At 32.2% G+C, this 10029-nt stretch overlaps 1 protein-coding gene across 2 annotated transcripts in view; it reads left to right on the top strand.

Annotated features, from left to right (window-relative positions):
- Positions 1–787: 787 nt before the first annotated feature.
- Positions 788–10029, top strand: part of kkv (hyaluronan synthase-like protein kkv) — a 123065-nt gene continuing 113823 nt past the window's right edge. Inside the window, exon 1 of one of the 2 annotated variants that reach the window (XM_074173787.1) lies at positions 788–1083. The gene's annotated coding sequence lies outside the window, so the exon portion shown is untranslated. The remainder of the gene's footprint in view (positions 1084–10029) is intronic. The other variant, XM_023174125.2, reaches the window with a different exon arrangement.

The following is a 10029-nucleotide window of genomic DNA, read 5'->3' as shown; positions in this document are numbered from 1 at the left end:
AACCTTGATGGTTGATGCGGATATTTTGTAAATAAAAAAAAAAAAAATAACTTTTTTCCAGTTTACTTTTAAATTACGGCATGCAAGCCAACGTTTTAATGTTACAACATTGTTATCCTTTACAGTTGCAAATTTTAGTTTTGCTCCAGGAACGTTTTCTTCTTTTAAAAACATTCTTTTTCAATTGTACTTTTTCATATGTTCATATAAGTATTAGGCGAAATATTAGCGGTGCTAGTGAGTGATTTTTCGTACTTCAGGAAAAAGGTTCATTAAAGAGATACCTTAGGTATTTAAAAGTTGTAGAGGTTTAGTTATTTTGATGGAGGTAGTCTCGATTGTAGTTACCCGTGGTATATAAATATTAGCCTGAGAAGCAATTTGTAGTATTCAAATCACTGTTGAAGAAGCTACTGTGTTAGCGGACCATGTCGTGATATATTTCTCGAATAAAGTTTGTGGAGATCAAATCGTGAGTTGTAGTTTATGAAATTCAGAATATGAACTGGAATTTTCTGTCCCTTTTTCCATTCATATGTACCTTTCTATTTCGAAACAAATAAGAACACTTTCTTGATAGCCTTGGTGATATCAATTTCAAAGAAACCATCGTCCTCAACATATTTTGAAAGTGATTCAAACCAAAAGGGGTTGCTTAACGACTAACATTTATAAACTAGTTAAAAATTTCCATCCATCTGAGAAAAAGTGCAGAGACATATGAATCACCCCATACGCAAGACCTCGCGTTGGCTTATTCTTCCGCCAACACACAACCGTCTTAAGACATTCACCAACAGTCAGCGCGGGCGCATTACTGGCTGTAACGAAAAGTGAATGTTTCAAACTTCTTGAATTCTCGATCTGACAGTTCTTGACGGACTGTTGCTGATTGGACCGCCGAAGACCGAAGAAACGATCAATACGCGATGACCGGATTGTAACCTAATTTGTTTACGAAAATGCGACACAAAAAATAGCGCGAGTGCAATAGTTCACAGTGAATTTTTTAAAATATCGTAGTGTAGTTTTGGTTTTCCTCACGTTGTCGCATCTTGGAGAAAGGAAGGATATTCTTCACCAGTGAGTATTCCTATTGTTTATTCATCAATTAATATGCAGGAGAAGTAGATGGTACTGTTAAGTGTGTACTAGATAATGCAGCTTTGATTACGTATGGTATAAAACTGGCCGTGCTACTTTATTGACGTATCCACTGGTGTTCCTTCAAAAGGAGTAGAGAGTTTGTCACTGATCATGCGGCACTGAAATCTCATTTGAATTACCTTGATTAAATAGCATAGATTATGTAGTTTTCAACTGCTTTCTATCTTTTCAATTCATTGCCTAGGATCATTATTTGTGACCATTAATTTGCTACTTGCCATAGGATTTCTCGAGAAATTTTGAATATACCTTTTAATTATTTCTACACTTGTGAATTGATTTATAAATACATAAACATATTCAGGATGTTTATTGAACATGCGGCAAAAACTTAAAGAACTATAACTTGGAGTATTCTAAGGATATTTTCTCCTTTGATGATTTTTGATAGAGCGCTCTGTTTTGAAGATACGAAACGAAAAAGAATTTCGACAAAAACAATATTTTACCAAAAAGTACATGTAATGTTTTTTAATCTACAAAAACTGTAGAAAATGACTAACCCCCCCCCCCCCGATCAGATGCAAGAATCCAATCTTCTCCTCATCGACTCCCGAAGTCTTTCAAAAACATCAGGATCGTTTATGATTGCAATACACCAAGCAATTATCCGATTTCTCAAATCTTTCACTGGAGTAGTATAAACTAATGACTTTAGGTGGCCCCATAGGAAATAATCCAGGAAGTTTAAGTCCGGTGATCAAGCAGGCTATATGTGAGGTCCACCTCAGTCAATCCAGCGATCTCCATATGTTACTGTTGAAAACTCTCGATACAATGTGCTAAAATGTGCTAGTGCACCATCATGCATAAACCACATTGCATTTCTTCTAACCAATGGTACATCCTCCAGAAACTGAACTGAGGTAGCGTTTGTTCCAAAAAGTTGCGGTATACCTCGCCGGTGAGTCTTCCTGGCAGAAATACCGGTCAGTTAGGAGGTCACCTACAATTCCCACCCATACGTTTAACGAAAACTGATGTTGAAAGCGATCTTCAAGCACCTCAAATGGATTTTCTTCAGCCCAAACATGGGTATTGTGAAAATTCCTTATGGCATTTTATGAGAAACTGGCTTTATCGGTGAAGCGAATAAGCATTAGTAGTTCAGGGATTTGAACCAATGTGTGCAAAAGCCATTGACAGAATGCAATACATGGAAGAAAATCTGCTGGAAGAAGTGCCTGAACTCGTTGTATGTGGTATGGATACAACAAGTAGTTGTTAATAGGTATCAACGGAATTGTTAGATTTTTTTATTACTTGGTAGGTCCAGTGTAGTACGCTATACTTTTATTTCGGCTACCTTAATAATTTTTAAATTACAAAAGTTTTCATTGTCGAAATTCTTTTTCGCCCCGTATCTTCGAAACAAAGCGCCCATCAAAAATCATCAGAAGACAAAACATTTTTAGAATAGTCCGAGGAATAGTCCGTTAATTTTTTGCCGCATGTTTATTAAACACCCTTTATACACATCGAGTCTAAAAATAATCATTCTACCTCAATTTGAGGGTGATATTGAGTACATACAGTGAGTATTTATCATTATTTTTATTATTATTTTGTGCGACATTGAAGGTTCCACATACGATAGGGGACTAATAGATAGCAATTCTTCTTCTTCTCTCTATTCCGTTGTGTGTATCCCTAAAGTCTGTGATATAAATCAGCTCTCTCCTAAATACCACTTGATTTAACTAAAACGCCACGGAATATTTTTATGTATTCTCCAAAAAGCACATAATTAGTATTTTCCTTGAACACAATTTTCTAAAAATCACCAAAAACTTGAAGAAAAACATGTAAGTTACAATTGTGCAGACTCATAGTCAATTTTATTGCATTGAAAGTTGGTTGTTTGATGTGTAATTCATCATCTTGAAATCAAAAATATATTTTCTCAGCATTCGGCGACATATTGTCTCAATGAAAAAATTAACAATGTATGCCACTCCCGAGAATATAGTCCAGAGCTGAAGGAATCTGACCGGTTAAATCTAGCTTTCTCTCTAATTTTCAAAATGTGATTTCAATTTAGAGATTCACGTTTTGATTGAGTTCACTAATTTATTTCTTCTGACTTCAAATTGGGTTCAAGGGTTCATCCTCGCCACGATTTCTGTAGGATTACCCATTATTAGGAAAATAGCACCATATGTTGAATCTGATTTATGGGTAATTTCAGATCACAAAAGATGCATATACAACTAATAAATAATCGGAGTTTGTTGAAAACAATCTCTTTATTAAGAATTGTTGTTTGCAGACCCCTGTTATTCATACATAACATACATAACTTCTGAGGGTTGTCGTTCGTAGGGGTGCGACAGCTGGTTAACGGAAAAACAGTTTTTTTTAAACAGATAAAGACATGCAACCCATGGACCTGATATCTCTTAAGAGGCATTGCTAACACTGCAGTTTATATCAATATTAGACACTCAAGAAAAAGTTATTATGTACTGGAACTGTTTTTGTCAACTGTAATTTGCAAATCTCACATTAACGTGTTTTTGAATACTTTTTTCAGGATCAATTGAGTCTTCATAATCCTTAATAAAATATTCTTTTCACCTTCTGTGAGTCAAAATGAGGTTTTGTTTCGATATAAATATGAATATTTATATTTTAAATTTCATAATACCGAGTTGAAAAAATGTTTCATCACTTAAGGTGATGTATAAAGCAACTGAGTATTTTGGAATTATTATGGAGTTCACGCAACTTTTTTCAAACTCGCTCATTCAAATACAAAATCATAATCTAATGAACTACAAGGTTTTTAACTCAAATGTAATGATTTTCCTTAAAAAATATCGGAAAAAGTAATTCATAATAGATTATTCTTGTTTACCCAAAAAGAATAATGTAAATTAGGCAAGAAAAACATAATATCTAACATATGAGGTGATGTTGTAGATTGTAGGTAACAAATAGTTCATGGGTTTTGTAAAAAAATTCGTGTGACTTCAGGAAAGTTTATGATGAATAGTTTCAAATAGTTTTAAAAATCAACGAAAGTTCTTCAATCATCGACACAAAGAAACTTCCTCAACAAAGTCATTTCAGTGATTTTATTGTTTCATTTTTACAAGATATAATACTGGTTCCACTCGCTAAAGTTGTTATTCGACCCTTTATACCATGCACATGTGATGCTCGTATCAGCAGTTTTAGCAACAAGCGACATTTGGAAGTATTTCCGGGACGGTTGATAGGCGGATGTGGTTGAAAAGTACAACCACCTCATTTGGCTGACCTCAACCTGCTTCATTATATTGTGGTATACGTTCACAGAGAAATTCATACAAGGCCATGACTTTTAGATAGAATATTGAAAGCAGACAAATACATAAATGACATATTTTGGTAGGTTTGAGGTTTGGTGAAATTATAATTTCACCCAGTGTTTCAGATAGACCTATTCTAATACCTTCACAAAGAAAGGTATGTATTATAAGTTGTTGTTATTGGCTACTTAGTTTAAATAGACTGTATCTATTTACTGACATTTATATATGCTGATACATTTATTGAAAGTAACATATACAGCTTTTCTAAGAAGTAATCATAAATAAAAGAAATAAAACCAATAAATTATATTATGAACCTTAATTCCAGACTAACGCTATGAGAGTGTGAAAAAAATGTAGTGTGTAAAACTTTTAATAAATGTGATTTACAGTTCGGACGATGAAAGAATACACATCAATAGATACCCGATGAACGGAAAACAAAACAGTTTGCGTTCAATCAGTAAGAGCTTTCATATATTTTCAGACCATTTGGTGTCATATCAATATTATGTTCCGCATACTGGAATATTCAAATTGCCAAATATCAGAGTTGAAAAATGGAAATTGAATTATAATAAAAATAATATTGACAAATTGGTGTCCAATTTTATGAAATTGGCCCACTATTTTTGAATCTTTAAATTGGAAGCAATTACCTATTCATTGAAAAGTTGATGAATATACAGTCCATTTAAAATGACCATTGTCCATTCGATCGATACCAAAAACCAATTTTTTTTAGAAATGGTTGATACCGAATAAAGTTATATTTTATAACATTTTTTCATTAATTTTATGCATCAATTTTTGTACTAGTATATAACGAAAACGTACGTATAGAAATATGAGACGAAAAGAAAAAACAAGATTCCCAAAGAATTATAATTGCAATATTCACTTAAAGAATCGAAATGTTTTTTGTTGGCACTGTCTTTTATTTCCTAACTTATATTATCTCATCTCATCTTAATATCTTCAAAGATACATCCAAAAAACACTGTTTTATTGAATCTCTCTACTTACGATGTTGTTAACCTTGTTGTTTCGTCGGTTATTTTGTTTGACATGTCATTATCAACTCTATGTTATATTTCCATACACCTACTTGTGATGAATAAATTTTAAATTCATAGTATAGTATAGAACATAATATATTTAGGTACTATACTGATATTTGTTTTTTAATGCGGACCTAAGGATATAATTGAGAAGTATGAAACATCCACAAATAATGATTTTCTGTGAGTTCATTGTTTCTTATCACAAACTCAATTATCTAGTAAAATAAATGTTAACGTTTGTGTCGTTTCGAAACACTCAGTAAATGTTCTCAATTTGGTACTCTCTCTTATAACTGGAATTCCACTGTCACCTATTTTTTTGCAACTTTTACAAAAAGATTTTCAAAGTATTGGTTTTTTTGACCTATAAAATTGTAAACTAAATCAGTAAATCACCAGGAATCCGAATCACCAGAATTACTTCAGGTGATTCGGAAAAGTGTTTTTTTGAATAAAGCCCTATATTAGTTTTCATTGGTGTTCCTTGCCTAGAGTACTATTGAAGTCTCCAAGATCTCTTTTTTATCATTTCCATTAAAATAACTGCTCAGTCACCTGGTACTACTCACGTACATATTTCAAATTTATCTAAATTTTCACATGAAATTTTTGGCTGTTCTAATCGCCCATAATGATGATGTCACAATTAGCAATAGAAAGTTTAAATTGAATACAATTTTGAAGCGCACGTTGCAAAGTCAGAAGCCGTTGTACAACTCGAAAGATATGCACACACCTTGTAACCTTGACGACTAGAATGTGGAATTTAGGTAGCAAAAGTGGTATTTTTATGATATTAAAATATCAAAAGTGATCTAAGGAAACTGGTTTGTGCAATGGTTTGCGAGTAATACTTTCCCTGAAAATGCAAATATGTACCTATAGCATAGTCGAAAGAGTATCAAATATCATTATTTCCTAATAGATATCGCCGAACAATTTTCCATTAAAAATACTGGAAATACGAAAACTTGATTGAAAGATTCTACACCTTTGAAACTACCAAATGTTGTCATTGATATATCATATAATAATTCTAATTTTATTCATTTCAGAGTAACGTTAAGAATATTATCCAGTAAAATAACTTCTCACAAAAATGATTTAAGAATGAATTAAAATGTATATGCACTAACGCAATATTTTTCGAAATAAGACGAAATGAAATTTGATAAAATAACAGTTTTACATTCAAAAAGAAATATTTACGGAACGTTTTTTCGGATTGGTAGGAGTAGGTACACAAAAAATAGCATGAATAAAAATCACATATTGAAAACCTAAAACCAGGAAGCTTAATGAAAGGTCAGCACAGTACGTTTTTCTATGTCCGCTTGCTAATTGAAACGATAGTCCGTTTAGTCAGACCAACGTACTTCTGTAGCAGTCTTCACAGATTCTTCCACAATCCCAGATCACCCAATTTTCATGAGTGTCTTCAACACATACTCAACTTTTTCGGCTATTTTACCTTTCCACAAACTTAAAATATGAATAATATGATGGAAAACTTCATGCAGGTGATTAAGGTGTGAACCTGCAATTCGTCCCGATAAGTTACTAGGTGTAAAAGCCTTTTACAAATTAAAATATCATATTCATCAATAACTTGCATCATATTTTGCATATCAAATCAAATAATTATCAGTTTATATGTACTCATCTTCATATTTCGAGAATAAATTAAATACAAGCAACTGATATATAGAATATTGTTATGAAAGATACTTAAAGTTCAGCATTTCTACACCTATATTATTGAAAAAGCATTCAATAGTCAAAATTAACTTTCAAATTAATTCCAAACGGACTCCTAAATATTTCTCATGTTTTTTCTATTTATGGAAAAGTATTTTCTTCAGTAGGTATTGACTTTTTTGGGTCTCTTCACCGACCAGAAGATATGAAAATTGTAGTGGAGTTTTTTCTTCCGTTAGTTTTCTTCTCAAAACGTCTACGAAATATATATAAAATCATTCATTTATCAAGGGTATTTTGAAAATAAACTGAACCGAAAAACAAACTGACGCAAGATTCATTAAATTATTTGCAATCCTAAAAACGGTAGGAAATTTAAACCTCCGAAACGTTAAGATGAGTATCTGTATAAATTCTAAAATCTTGTTTTGATACACAATTTTTATATTTTTCAGATTGTGGAAGTTGAACGAATACAAAAAAGGTCGATAAAGAACTTTGAGAGTTTGTATTGTGAAATAAAACACGGACGTATACTTCAGCTTGTTGAAAGTAAATATTTCTGAATTACTATTATCAGGAAGATTGTTAGGCCTGTTAACAAGAGAAGAACTGAAATGATTTTCATGTTTCCTATTCTATCAGATTTAAGTGATTTTAGTCGGGAGTAAATTTTCTCCTGTTGTGGTTTTGCTTACTTCAGTTAGGTATATATTGAAGTAAGTATTAAAGTGAATCGTAGGATAAAGCCTACGTGGTAGGAGATCATGATGAACAAACAAGAATTCAAACTTTACCACTTTATAAAAGTGGTGAAAAAATATGAAAAGTTTTATTTCTCATTTTTTCGTAAGTGTTAGGAATGATTTTCGTATAGTTTGCTTTTCATTCGTCTTCATGCATTCAGTCACTCATACACGCTTAGGTATACAGATTCTATATTGACATTTTTCATATCCTCTTTCAAATCATACTGTATTTACATTACATCACGACTCAAAAGAATGAGTTAAACATTGAAATGATGAATACAGCTACTTTCTCACAAATACCCACCTCCATTCCAGTATTGAAATGACCAACAACAAACAAATCATTATATAATGATTACGACAGGCGCTTATTTCCATTAATGCAGAAGTCATTCCTCCTTCCATAATAGCATTCATAACTTTGTTATTTTTCCGTGAAATGTGTATTTAAGCATACATATAATGACATGGATTTGCTTTCAATGAAAATTATTAAAAAGTTTTGTAATACGTGGTGGTAATAACAAAGTTTTCGATATAAATATAACAAAAAAAACCTCATTTATTCAAATATCCTAACAAAAGTTATTGTTCTGGTAAGAAAACTATGTATCAAAATATAACATCATTAATCGAAACAAACTGGCTTGAAGGTTTCAAATATCAGTCTATCTAAACTGAATCTAGATCTAAATAATGTTAGGGATATTCATCCAATTGTGAAACAATTCAATTTTGTGTTTTCAAATGAATAATAGAGGGCATATGCAATATTTGTTCTATGTGTGTTCTCGAAAACATTTAGAAACCGAGGGTCAAAAAGTGATTTGAAAAGATATTATGGTATACATCATATCCTGACGGTGCTTACTTGGTTAGCGAAACGCGCGTCGAGAGCCAGGATTTTTGTTTTCGATAGGCAAATTGATAAGCAATAATGAAATATAATTGTTCATTATTGCTTAGGTCAGTCGGTAGCCAAGCGGTTCGGCGTGGGTGCTTTGCTCACTCACTCGAATTGACTGCCGTGTTGGTCGGTGGTTCAAGCCCTAGTCTGAACGATCGATCTTCACTTGCTACCGTCCAACCCGTGTTAGGAATCACACGTTAAAAGGTAAGACCTCGTTAATCCCTAGCTCGCACAGGGGTGCGACATCTGGTTAACGGAAAAACAGATTTTAAACAGATTTAAACAGATTTAGTTGTAAAAGAATTAAAGAGCAAGGTGACTTCGATTTCTCGGCAATTTATACATTTGTCAGTATGTGTAAAAATGAAAAGTTACTAGAAAGTTTAGAAAGCAAGGAGAAAGGAAAAACATAGGACCCCAAACTGTTTTGTCATTGTTAATGAAATATGATGATCGACTTATGGTAAAAAATGAAACAGACATTGTGGTAAAAAATGAAATGTGAAAGATTTTGGTATTGCTGCAGACTATTTTAGTGTGCAATATTTTATATTACACACATAACAGGTCACTAGTGCAGAAAAAAAAGATTTTTCTGGTCTCTAAAAAAAAGTTTTTTCACTTGGTCTCTATTGGAGTCAACTGACCACAAACTCATTTTAGTTTCAACTCAATTACCAAAAGGTATCAAAGAACAACCAGAATTGTTAAAAAATGTTGCGAGTCCATTCCCGAACTTTTCTATTTCTAAACAGTTGTTTCAACTCTGATAATTCATCAAGTCACAGATTTTATTTATTCCATCGGCATGTTATTCCTCTTTCAATGAAAACCTTCCAACGACAAATCTATCAAATCTAACTTCCTTTGGAATACTGTCCCAATTTTTATGCACTACTTGTGTATTTTCATACAAAAATATAACAATATATAAACTAATAGCTGCTTCAGTAGATCTCAATATAAATATATATATATATATATATATATATATATATATATATATATATACAGTGCTTTTCAGATTAAAGAATCCACCTTCAATAACTTTTGTAATACTGGTATTTAGGATACTGGTATTTAGGAAAAATCCAAAAACACGTCAATTTATGTTTGAAGGGGTAAGCATTATGGCTTATTTA

This window comes from Leptinotarsa decemlineata, unplaced genomic scaffold (genome assembly GCF_025532065.1).
Source record: "Leptinotarsa decemlineata unplaced genomic scaffold, Ldec_3_MD MMD2_tig00000505_RagTag_RagTag, whole genome shotgun sequence".
Lineage (NCBI taxonomy): Eukaryota > Metazoa > Arthropoda > Insecta > Coleoptera > Chrysomelidae > Leptinotarsa > Leptinotarsa decemlineata.
The sequence above is the reverse complement of the archived record's forward strand: the minus strand, read 5'-3'. Positions and strand labels throughout refer to the sequence as shown.